This window comes from Manacus candei, unplaced genomic scaffold, assembly GCF_025592945.1.
Source record: "Manacus candei isolate 608988 ecotype Guabito, Panama unplaced genomic scaffold, ASM2559294v1 h1tg000051l, whole genome shotgun sequence".
Classification (NCBI taxonomy): domain Eukaryota; kingdom Metazoa; phylum Chordata; class Aves; order Passeriformes; family Pipridae; genus Manacus; species Manacus candei.
Window position 1 is genome coordinate 2,812,615 of NW_026138099.1, and position 13,079 is coordinate 2,825,693.

Here is a 13,079-nt window from a genome sequence, read left to right on the forward strand (position 1 = left end):
AGGTTTTGTGATGACATCAGCCAACTCTTTGAGAGTTCTGGGTTTAATCCTATCAGATCCCATAGATTTGAAGGGATCCAGCTGGAGCAGCAGATCCTGCACAATTTCATTCTTGCAGTCATGGTCCTCCTGTTCAGGGCGCTGAGACCCCCTTGGTCCATCATCCATGTGGAAGACAGGGGCAAAGAAAGCATTAAACACCTCTGCCTTGTCTCTATCCCTGTTTGTGAGGTGAACATCCTCATTCTGTAACGGGTCAATGATATTTCTATACTACATATTGCCATCTTTGAAAAAACTCTTTTTATTATCCTCCATATTTCTGGCCAGCTTCAACTCCACTTGAGCTTTAGCCACAAAAACTTTCTCTGTACAGTGGTAAGCAGCATCTCTGTATTCTTCCTGTGTTACTTGACCTTGCTTCCACTGGACATACACCTTCCTTTTTTGTCTTATTTCCAAAAGAAGATTTCTGTTCAGCCAGGCCAGCCTTCTGCCTTGCCTGCTTGACTTCTGACATCTGAGAATTACCTGCTTCTGTGCCCTTAGGAGGTGATGTTTAAAAAGTGACCAGCACTGATGGACCCGATGTGGAGGTTTGGAAAAAAAAGTTTCAAAAAAAGCTAATTTCAAAAGTTTTTCTACAATTTGTTCTAATGTGAGAGAGAAGTTTTCAGACAGGCACACTTTAGTATGGGGGAAGGGAATTATATAACAATTTATTACTTAATAAATATTATAATACATATACATACATATATATAATAATTTTAACTATCTCTTCTATGGTGAAACAATATATATACGTAGACTGTCTCTCCTTTCCTTCAGAAAAATTCTAGAAAGAAAGAAGAAGTCTTCTTTTCACTTCCATTTCTTCCAAATTAATTTCTGCAGCACTTGGAAGTGTCTCTTATCTTTAAGGCAGCAGTTTTGATTTGTCATAGCTGGAATTCTTCTTTCTTCTAAGGAGTATGGGGGGTCTGCCCCCACTTCTCGCTCTTCAGCCACCTTATCCGAGGGTATTACCGTGAATTTCAGAGGAACACCCGTGTCACCATGTCTGCAGCACAAAGTACAAAGGTTTAAAGTTTAAAGTCTCCATCCCCTGCTCTTGCTCCGTGAAGGTTCCGGCCCCCGGCTAGCTCTCGGGAGACTTCTTTAGGGATTTCCACTCCTCCTCCCTGGGGTCAAAGAATTCTAAGGGCTTTTAGTTTAGTCCTTACCCTAGAACTGATTCCAACCGACTCTCTCTCTCTCTTCCCGTTGGACATCCTTGTGTCTCTAGGTCTGGTCCATGCCATATTTGCTTTTGCTGCTGCTTTCCTCTCCCCCCCACTGCCGGGGGGAAAGAAGATGCAACCCAGGGGGTCTTCCCGATCTTTCGGGGTCCCCCTCGGTCACCAGCTTCAGGGGGGCTTCACTCAGTCGCTGTGCTGCTCCTGCCCCCTACTGCTGGCCAGCCCCATGCCACACGTGGTGTTTCAAATCATGGCTGCCTCTCCTTCAGCTATGCAGTTAAAATTAACCTCTTCTCTTCTGATTCTGTGAGTATGTAATTTCCACAAGGGCGCACAAAGTTTTTAATTGGTCCTGTATCAAAAACACCACCTCTGGAACAGACTGTTACCAGCCCCAGGGGGAAAGGTTTTTTCCAAACCACCACACTCGAGCACCTGCAAATACACTTTGCCAGGTGACCTTACTTACTAATTCCCTGAGCAGCCTGAAGTCTGCTCTCCGACTACAGCAGCTGCAGTTTCCGTGGAGGGACTTCCGGGTTCTGATGTGACGACTGATGATGGTGTAATTTCAGACGACATGGTGGTTCCAAGCGGTAGCGATGTAGTGACGCAGAGGCTCCTGGCAGCTCTGTTCCGGGCGGCGCATGTGCAGTAGCAGTCGGTGACTCAGCGCCCACAGCAGGCCCAGCTGGGGGTGTGCCGATGGCGCGGCGCCAGCGTTGCTCTCCATGGGCTCTGCTTTTTCTACCAGCGCTGGCACGCTGCTGAACCAAGATAAACCTGTGGCTTTTAAAACTTTTACAAATTGCGTCTTTGCAGGCGCAGGCATCGAAACCTCCCCGAAAACAAACTGCTCTACACACATTTGCTCCAAAATCTCACTGTTTCCCTGGAGAGTTACCTCTACAGCCGCCTCTGCAGCCGCAGATGCTCACTTCATAGCATTATAATTTTCCAGCGATTCGACTAACAGACACCAAATCACAGGGTATTTTTTAGCATCCTTTGATCCCTTAGAGATCTCGTCCCATAACTGTTAGATACCTCAAAGGCGGCCTGAGCGGTCGGAATTAGCTTCTTCGCTCTCGCCCATTCCAGTAACCCTTTAAGGGCTTTTTCATCATAATCTGGCTCTCTTAGAGAGACTATAGATTGGAGGAGCTTTTCCACTGCTTTTTCCTCTTTGAATAGCGCGGGCCCCATGCTCCTCCCAGCCAACTCGCCTGGCCAAGGCGAGATTGTAGTTTCACCGTGCACGGCTTTTTTCGCAGCACCAGGGACACTGCTACATATAACGGCTGCTTCCCTTGGCTCTTCTATTTGCCTTAAGTCCCGGAGAACTGACGAATTTGGAGTCCCTGTTTTTCAGGCACCAATTATTAGTGGAGAGGCATGGACAGATCACTCACAGACCATTATGGTCGGCAAAATGTCGGCTTTATTAGAAGAAAGACAGTTTATATAGTGCTCATGATGCTCAGTTCTTGTTCACACTACATTGGATACATAAGGAAAACATACTTTGCTCTCCACTGCTAATTGGATCACAACAGGTGGTCATAGGAGATGAGAAAACTTTATTCACCTGCCAAAACTCCTCCTTGGCATCTGGCAAGAATCCACCTTTGTTCTAACTTCAACTCTTGTAGCCATTTTGACTAACTGATCACACCCAAACTGTGCTAAAGCAAAACACACGGAAATGCAAGGGAAATTGTTCACACAATTTCAACATACCAACATTAAACTGAGCTCAAAAAAGATAAAGGGGGCACTGATCCAGGAGAAGAAAAAAAACCAAGACAAGATGGATCGAGGCTGCCGCTGCCTCCACCACCACCGCTGCTGCCCGGGACCACTCCACAGGACCTGCCGTGAACTGCCACCGCAGAGGGAGCAGGAATCACTGCCAGAGCTGCCACTGCAGCTCGCCGGAGACAGCGAGACACTGGAGCTGCTGGAGACCACAAAAATCTGCAGCCCGAGCTGAAATCGAAAATAAAATCTCAGAAGCTGCGAACAAAGCAAACACACATGAGGAACTCGAAAGCGACCAGATAAGGTAAAACCCAACATGGGAAACAACTACTCTACAGAAACAAAGATACAGAAGCTCTGTGCCTCTTGTTAAGATCATATCAAGTACAAACCACACACGCAGAGTTAATAGAACTTGTGCAATGGATAAAATCTCTAGCACCAAAACTGCCATTGGTGGAAACTCTAAATATAGAAATTTGGGACAAACTTGGAAAGCTCATGAGAGATAAAGCCAGAGCAGGTGACACCCAAGCTAATAACAGCATCCCTACTTGGTCAATCATCATGGAAGCATTACACAGAGCACAAAGACGAACAGAACACCCAACCCACACCAATACACAAACCCCCATCCAGGCTGTTAACCACAGCCCAAATCCACCACACAGACATACACAAAGTGGGGGGGAATACACCACATGCAACCCAAACAGATTTAAATTCAGGGGAGGATCTGCGCGGGCAGGCAGGGAATGTTCGTGATTTAAGTGTCGGGTTAGATTCCGGTCTTAGCAGAAGCACGGATTATGAGGAGGGAACGGGAACTGTAACATGAAAATCCGGCCCACAGGAGTGAGGCGTGGGGCCCTGTTACAGCGATGGGGGAGGGAACCCAGCAAATTCGCCCCCTCAAGCTGCAGATTAACAGCGACGGGCGGAGACATCTTGTGTGCGAAACAGACTGGAACCTGACCTGTCTCTTCCAGCTGGTTCCAGTTGCAGGCATGGTGGGGGGGAGGTCCCTTCGCGCCACGTCAGTCATTCTCTGCCACACAGCTACGGGGAACCGAATATACCAGGGCCACAGGTGGAAAGGCACTAGAGGATGATGAAGAGGGACCAGAGATGGTCCCCCTGGGAGAGAGTAAGAGGGCGGGAGCAGGGAGATCGGTCGACCAGTGGAGTAGATGCCACAAGGAAGCGATGCAGGTGGGAAATTTGCAAGTGGTCCATGCATGTCCAGTTGTATTCCGCCCACGCCAGGCCTCTCAGTTCCAACTGCTGCTGTATGAGGTAACAAAGGAAGTGAGGCAGTTAGTAAGAGAAACTGGTGTTTCCTCAGCTAATATATTTGCATATTTGGAGACGTTGAGTTCAACTTACGTCTTTACCCCAAATGATTGGAAAACTTTGCTAAAACTGGTCCTAACAAATACACAGTACAGCATTTGGTTGACGGATTTCTGGGAGAATTGTGCAGTGGATACGAATAATCCACAAGCAGGCATAACAAGCAATCACTTAACAGAAGGGGATTTTGCCACAGTAGGCTCACAAACAGGCTATCCCCGAGAAGTTTATGAAGTGATTGCAAAACTGGCTTTGAGAGCTATGAGAAAACTTCCAAGTACAGAGACTTCACAAAGGTTTTACAAGGTTCTACTGAAGCCTTCTCTCAGTTTCTTGATTGACTGCAGGCTGCTTTAAACAGGCAAATTGAGCAAATTGAACACGAAGCTAGAGAAATGTTTTTTAAGCAACTGGTATATGAGAACTCAAACCCAGATTGTAAAAGAGCTTTGCAAACTCTCCCTAAAAGGGAAAACTGCAGCATTGCTGAGATAGTTTGAGCCTGCCAGGGTGTTGGGTTGATCGAACACCAAACTGCTTCTCTGGTTACAGCCTTAACCGCGCAGCTGAGTGCAGGAGGGGGCAAAACCTAAAAGCGGTTACTTCAGATGTGGTGCTGCTGATCATTTTCAAAGGGATTGACCTAAGAAAACCCCCACACTAGTGTGCCAAAAGTGTCAGCAAGGGAAGCAGGGGTCAAAAAACTCCTCACAGCAGGGAAACTGGAGATGGGGGGCAAGGTCACACACCCCGGCACAACAAACAAATTTGGCTCAGGAAAACAGGCTGGTGATCTGCGCCCCTCCACTATAGCCAGTGCTGGGCTGCATTTATCCAGCAGAGAACCAGTAACTATAACATCTACTGCTGTAGTGTTAATTCCTACAGGGGTTTGGGGACCGTTGACCCCAGGGGTACATGCACTGTTAACAGGGAGATCATCAACCACTATGATGTTTGTTCTGCCTGGAGTAATAGACTCAGATTCCCACAGTGAGATTCAAATCATGGTGTGGACCCCAGTACCCCCCTGTCACATACCTAAAGGACAAAAAGTGGCCCGACTAATCCCTTTTTTCAGCGCATCTCCTGCTGGGGAAGGGGAGAGGGGCTCAGGGACTTTTGGAAGCACAGGAGAGCCACAAATCTATTGGGCAAGAACCATTACAACAACACAGCCTAAGATGATGTGCCAAATAGATGGGTGCAGATTCACAGGATTGGTGGACACAGGGGCCAATGTTACCATCATAAAGGACAGAATGGCCTCCTGACTGGCCTATTGTTTACCCAGCCTCAACTATGCAGGGGGTGGGGGGTACACAAAGGCCCAGGCAGAGTGCTTAAATATGCACAGTGCTGGGGCCAGAGGGACAAGTGGCCAAGATAGCTCCTTTTGTTGCTCCTATACCATGCATGTTTTGGGGGAGGGATATCTTGGGGCAGTTCGGCACAGTCATGCAAATTGCTCCTGCAGGCAACCAGGTTTTGCAGTAGGGGCCATTGAATAGCCATTCCAAGGACAAATTAAACTGGTTTGGAAAAGTGATGAGCCTATCTGGATTGATCAATGGCCCATAAAAAAGGAACAGCTTGCTCATTTAAGAGAATTTATAAAAAAGCAGCTTGAAGCAGGACATGTTGTGCCAACTGCGAGTCCCTGGAATACACCCATGTTTTGTATCCTGAAGAAAAGTGGCAGGTGGAGAATGTTGCATGACTTAAGAGCAGTTAACTCAGTAATAGAATACATAGGGGCATTGCAGCCTGGACTCCCTTCCCCTGCTCTGCTTCCAGCAGGATAACCGTTAATGGTAATTGATTTAAAGGACTGCTTCTTTACCATCTTTTTGCATCCTGAGGGTATTCCACAGTTTTCCTTTTCTATCCCCGCTCTGAACAATGCACAGCCCATGCAGAGATACCACTGGGTTGTTCTTCCTCAGGGGGTGCGAAACAGTCCGACCATATGCCAAAACGTTGTGGCAAAAGCTATTCATCCTATCAGAAAGCTTTATCCTTCAGTAATCATCTACCATTACATAGATGACATTTTAATTGCCACAGCCACGGAGACTGAATTGCAGTCTGTTGTTACTGCTCTAACCAATGCTGTCCAAGATGCAGGACTGCAGGTCTCTCCAGAAAAAAGCCAGTGATCACAGCCCCGGACTGACCTTGGATGGAGAATCACGCAGCAGGAGATCTCTTCCCAGCCACTTCAGCTCAAGGTAAAAGATACCTTAACCTTAAACGAACTGCAAAAACTTCTGGGAGCCATCAATTGGTTAAGGCCTATCTTAGGCTTAACCACAGAGAAGCTACACCTCCTGTTTGAACTGTTAAAGGGTAACTCAGACTTAACATCTAGCAGGTTTCTGACTGCAGAGGCAAAGCAGGCATTGGAGACATGCTCCAAGGCAATTGAAAACAGGCAAGGCAGAAGGAGAGATCCTGAACTGCAAATCTGCCTTGCTCTTGTTCCTAGCAGGTTCCAGCCATTTGCAGTCTTGTTTCAGTGGGATCAAACTGAAAAAGATCCACTGAGGGTCCTAGAGTGGCTTTTTCTTCCCCTTTCACCCCTAAAACTGTGTGGAGCACTAATAAAATGTTTGCCAAGTTTGTCATTAAAGGCAGAGGACATCTACAGGAGCTGGACGGACAGGATCCTGCAACTATCTACATCCCAGCAACGAAAGACAGCTTCAATTGGCTGCTGGCCGAAGATGCAGGATTCCAGGCTACCTTGGCAGGCTATGGTGGTGACATTTCTGTTCATTACCCTAAACACAGACTTTGGGCAGAAATGGATAACTTGCCCTTAAAAGCCACAACCAGATGCAAACACCAACCAGTAAAAGGCCTCACGGTCTTTACTGATGCATCAGGATGGACCAGGAAAGCTGCAGTGACATGGGTAAACCCTGATACAGGACAGTGAGAACAAGAGGTGCAGACTATGAACCAAGGTTCTGTACAGGTTCTGGAACTGGGTGCTACCCATGTTGCCTTGGAAAGGTTTTCAGAGCATTCTCCTCTCCCAAACCACCAGTCATGATAAAGGATCTAATTTTGGGACAGTGGAATGGGACCAGTAGATCTTGTGACATGGGGGAGGGGTTATGCATGTGTATCTACAGGAAAAGAACTGAAATGGGTTCCTTCCAGATATATTAGACCTTACCTAGGTACACCCCCACAGCAGCAAGAACCAGAGTAATGCAGAGTTTAAAAACACAGTTATGTTTACCATTTTTAATGATGTTTACATTTCAGGTTTTCAATTGAAGATGACCAATGTGGCAAAATGCAGAGTTTATACAAAAACCCATGAGTGTGTATGTTAAGAGTGGAGTGGCGGCCGCCTGTGTGAGTGTGTATGAGTGAATAAAAGAGTTGTGTGAATGTACAAAGCACCTCAAACACCAAACACCTTACAAGAGTATCAATACCTCAGCCACATGGTCACATTAGGAGAATTTAGTTTATTATGTTTAGCTTGCTTTTGAAATAAAGTTGAATTTTCCTGTTTATATAAACCCTGAGAAAAATAAATGTTATAAATTTATAGGTACTACACAGATGGGCCAAGGCCCTTAGGTTAATAAAGCTGTTTTTCCAAGTTACACCATACCCTTCAGGAAAATAAAGGTTTAAGATAATACGAATAGGTTTAATAGATTAAGGAAAACATTTTCAGTAGATATGTAAGCTGTTAAGGAACCAGAGTAAGCAGTGTGCTGGGTCACTGCAATGCTATGGTAATTGTATAAGGTAATGTTCTATTATTTGCACTGTTGTTATTGCACTGTTTTCTGACTCGCCTTAAATAATTGGAGGGGGTGAGATGTGGGGGCGTGTCCCAGGAATGCAAGGGGTTCATTCTGGGACTTGAAATTTCTGGACAGCCTACTGAGGCACATGAGCAGTGTGTGCTGTGCTGTCATTGGTCAGTCAGTCGCATGTCCTCCAGAGGGGTTATAAGGAGGCACCTTTCTTTGAAATGAACAGATTTGGCTTCTTGCCACCTACCTGCAGGGTAATGTCTTCTTTATATTGCATTAATATGCAACACGGTTGCTATGAGGGAAAAATGCTTTGAAGCTCCAGCTGCCTTCTCATCTTCTGAGCACACCCAGGAGTAAAAGACAAATTCCACTCGAGAAATAAACCAACATGATTAGTAAACCAGACCAAGTAAAAATACAAGAAGGATTATTCAGCCATCAGGGAGCAAAGCCTGGAATTCCAGTGCTGTGCTGATGCTGGTCAGGCTGCTTGCTTGTTTGCAGCAGCAGCAGTATGTTGCATGATGAAGTTTCTTCCCCATGGATTCATTAGATTCATTCTTTCCTATGTTGCTTCTCTTTTCCCCCTAGAAAGAGATTTACTCCTAACTGATTTTCAAGTTTCCCCAAATATTTGCAATTTATTGGAATACTTGAGCTTTCCATCATGGAAAGATGTCCTGTTAAAGTGGGTGAAGTAGGTTGGATAAATCAGGACCAAATATGATGATTCATCAAAACTCAGACTGCAGAAAGTCTTTGTTGACTTTCTTAGTAAAGATTGGCTGGACTTTTTGTTTTGTTGATTGTTTTTAAAATAAGTCCACTGTTAAATTTTGTAAATGTTATTGAAGGCAGTACCCAAATTACCCAGGCCTAAAAAACTCAGGAAGTTTAAAGGCTCACTTTATAGACTGGAAAAGAGATCTGGCTAATGTAGAAACATGAGTCTTTTAGGCTTTGTCATGTTCTCTGAATTTATAAACCTGTAAATTATGATAATATTTTCAAGTAATTTATGTACTGTATGTATGGTAGCATTGTGCCTCTTGATAAAACAGGTTTTTTGTTCTTTCTGGTCTTCCAAACATTTCCACAGTAGGTTTCAATTCCTGGTAGAACAGACTTTTAGTTGTTATGTATCTACTAAGAGCTTTGAAACAGATTCCCACAAGCCACTGGGGACACAATATCCCTGACAGATTTAGGGCTTGCACTGGTTTGTCTCTTGACTTCAATGTTTCTTCCGCTGTGTATGTAACAACTTTTCGGGCTCAAGAAGTCCATGTATTGTCTTTTGTCAATATGTCTGCTGTATGAATACACTTAACTAAATCTTAACATTTCATCACCCACCTGTTGAAAGTTTTTATGCATTCTAAACTATATCAGTGATGTCACTTAGATTCTTTGGAGGCCGACTCATTCTATTTCATCTTCTCTGGATATGGAGAGATGGCAATACCTTTTCAAAATGTCCAATCCGAACTTCCCTAACAAAAATTCATTCCATTTCCTTCTGTTGTATCACTGCTCACCAGAGAGAGTAAATTAGCAGCCCCTCCTCTGCTGCCTCCCTTGAGGAAGTTGTAGTCCACAATGGAGTCACCCCTCAGCTTTCTCTTGTCCAAGCTGAACAAGCCAAGTGACTTCAGCCACTCCTTGGAATTCTTGCCCTCAAGGCATTTCATCATTTTGGTCACCCTCCTCTGGACACACCCTAATAGTCTGATGGCCTGCTTATATTGAGGCACCCACAGCTGCACACAGGACTTGAGGTGGGGCTGCACAAGTGCAGTGTAGTGTGGGACAGTCAGCTCCTTTGACTGGCTGGCAGTGCTGTGCTTGATGCACTGCAGGACATGGTTGGACCTCCTGGCTGTCAGGGCACGCAATTCAGTCATACTCAATTTTCGTCAACCCAATCACCCTGATCTCTTTATGCCGTGCTGCATCCAGCCTCCCATCCCCCAGTTTGCCCATATAATCAGGATTACTCTGTCCCAGGCAGAGAATCCTGGACTTGCTCTTGTTAAATTTCATATGGTTGGCAACTACCTAGCTTGCTATCTGTCCAGATCTCTTTGTAAGGCCTCTCTACCCTCTAGGGTGTCCTAGTTTAGTATCATTTTCAAACTTTATGACATCTGATTCCAGCATCCAGAACATTTACGCAAACATTTAAGAGCATTGGCCCTAAAAGTGAACTCTGGGGAACCCCACTCACTGGCCACAAAACTGATGCAACCCAGTTTACTACATCCCTTTGAGCCCAACCCATCAGTAAATTGCTCACCCAATGTATTATGGACTTGTCTAGCTGCGTGCTGGACATTTTTTACAGAAGGGTACAGTGAGAGACTAACTAAATAAAAAAATTTTCATGAACTGAAGCAGAACAAGCCCAATCTTTTACTGAAGATGGAGCTTGAATTCCATGTAGTTCCCAGCACTGAATATAAAAGCATCTTGTTTTCACTCTCAAGCAGTATTGGTTTTCTCAATGTAATTGCTGAATAGCAGTTGTTGCCCCAGCTAGCACTGCCTCTTAAGAGCACAGTTTTCTCTGATCATTTTCTTCATAGTACAAGTCAATATATGTCCTTGTATGCACAATAAAGAATGCTAATACTCCTTTTATTCTTAGCTCACAGAGCAACTTTTTGAAAGAAATTACCTAATTGTTTTACAAACTGGCTATTGTCAGGCTTCAATGACTTGAGATGTCTCTCCTAAGAGTGTGTTACTCTGTGGTTTCATGACACTGCAGCTGCACTTGTTAAAAAGATCATTTTGGTCAACACATTTCTGAATTTTCCTCTACCTCAGTTTTAGAGCAGACACCAGACTTCTAGTGTTAAAAGTGAAACAACATTAACTTAAGGTAAACATAAATCTTATATTCTCCAAATGGGTAGAACACCAGAATTTTCCCCAAGAACAGCTCTGTTTTTTCAACAGAAATGCAATGCAGTGAATGTCTACTGCAGGTAAATTCTGCATTAAACTACATTGCATCACTTCAGATTTAGGACATTGTGGACTGAACTGTTTTACTCTGCATATCACCGCTGCACTTTCAAATGGGTAATATGTAAGTTTTTGTGACAGGATTGTAAACTCCATGACAAAAGCATTTTTTCCCCTATAAGTTAAAAGATAAAACTCAAGCATGGTATTTACAGAGAGTCTGAAGTTTGTAATCTGTTTGTAATCTGTTCCTTAAGGAAATAAGAATGGTATATACTCCGTTGATCATATATTCTTTGAAGTTATGGCAAAGTGCAATTACAGTTTAAATGGAATATTTATGTACATTAGTTAACAACATCATTGCAACTTAGTGCTCACACATCAACATTTAATTAGTGTAAGCATAAGTGACATAATTTCTACAAGGCATGCATTACCCATAATTTGAGGTAATTTCATGCGCTATGCACATTTTAAATATCTACTCTGTATTTTTCCAGGCTGAATTTTTAAGTCAATAGGAGATGTTTTCATATAAAGACATCTTAACCTATTTTCCATTGTACTTGAACTCAGAGTCTTGTCCATCAATAGAGAAAAAAAAGTTTCTTTCTCCTTAAGGAAAATCTAACCAACTTTCAATATTCAAACTTCAAGCTCAAAAATATTTGATTTCAAAACAGCACAACTATCTATGTAAACAGTATGGTAAACTTTCTAATTTTTGTGTCTTTTCCACAGAATAGTCAGCCTTAATATGCTGATGATGTTCTTCTGTAAGATGAACTATGGTTTTTTGCAGTCCTACTCTTCATGTGAAATGCCCTTATTAGCTGATCAGCAAACTCAGTGGTCTCTTCAAAATTCATCATGGACTGAAGAAACCCAGCTGTTGTGGTACCTACAAGAAATTGGTGAACTAATGAGTAGAGAGAGCATCTGGGACTACATTATGGATATACAAGGAAATAGGTTCATATATATAAATAAAAATACAGTGTTCCATTCTCTGCTTTATTTTGTTTTCTACTTTATAAGAGGATTGTCTCTTGAATTTTATTTTCTGTTTGAGAAGGAATGACTCTACCAATACTCTACGGAAATGAAACGTATTCTGCATACTACTGTATCTTATGGAAAAAAACTAGTTTTATAATCTAAAGAGAGGAGACAGAAAATGCATATGTCTTCCTTTAGAATAATTTGCAGAAGTTACATGTGATCAAATGGAGGCAAGAAGGAACCAAGAAAATTTTAGTATTCCCCTGTCATGTTACATAAAGGGCTAGAAACCTTCAATAGGATTGTTGTTTCCTGCCTAAACTTAATATCACATATAGCAATTAGTGCTTAATAGTTCTGTTGAATGGATAATCTAAATTTAAGACTCTCCTTTCCTCTCATTATCTACAACTTATTATAAATAAGATCAGAGTTTAAATATCTAGAAGAAATTAGCATCAGATACTTTTTTCTATTTTTTTGGCAGGGGGGATGAGTGTAGTTAGTGCAGTTGTCAGAATTTTATGTGCAATCACTTCACTGTGGCTCTTCCTTGGTCACTTAAAACACTTTTAAAGCTGGAGGAAATTTTACCAGGAGAATATTTTCCTGCTAGAAAATGCTCTTTTTTATCATATATAGTCTTCTGTAACAATACATGAATGTTGAATTTAAAAAAAAAAAAAGAGAGAAATAATTATTGTTAGGCTGAGGGGTGACATTTCATCTATGCTAGAGCTGACAGAACCTTTACTGCAAAAAGATTTTCATTGTAGATTTTAGGTTTTGTTATTATAAACTGAATAAATATTTTAAAGACTAAAATTAAACCTTTTTCTTTAAAACTGTTCTTTTTTGAGGATAACTCAAAAATATGAATGTCATTGTAGTTTGTAATAATCAAATAACATGAAAAAAAATTCCAGAACTTGTACAAATCCATGTGCAATCTTATGGAAAG

The 13,079-nt window shown here is 42.9% G+C and overlaps 1 long non-coding RNA gene across 1 annotated transcript; it reads right to left on the bottom strand.

Annotated features, from left to right (window-relative positions):
* Positions 1-814: 814 nt before the first annotated feature.
* Positions 815-1,890, bottom strand: LOC127477317 (uncharacterized). The gene is made up of 3 exons (XR_007906915.1): positions 1,711-1,890; positions 1,227-1,593; positions 815-1,063 (listed from the first exon to the last, which is right to left on the bottom strand). It is a non-coding gene; the product is annotated as an uncharacterized LOC127477317 (long non-coding RNA).
* Between the last annotated feature and the right edge of the window lie 11,189 nt (positions 1,891-13,079).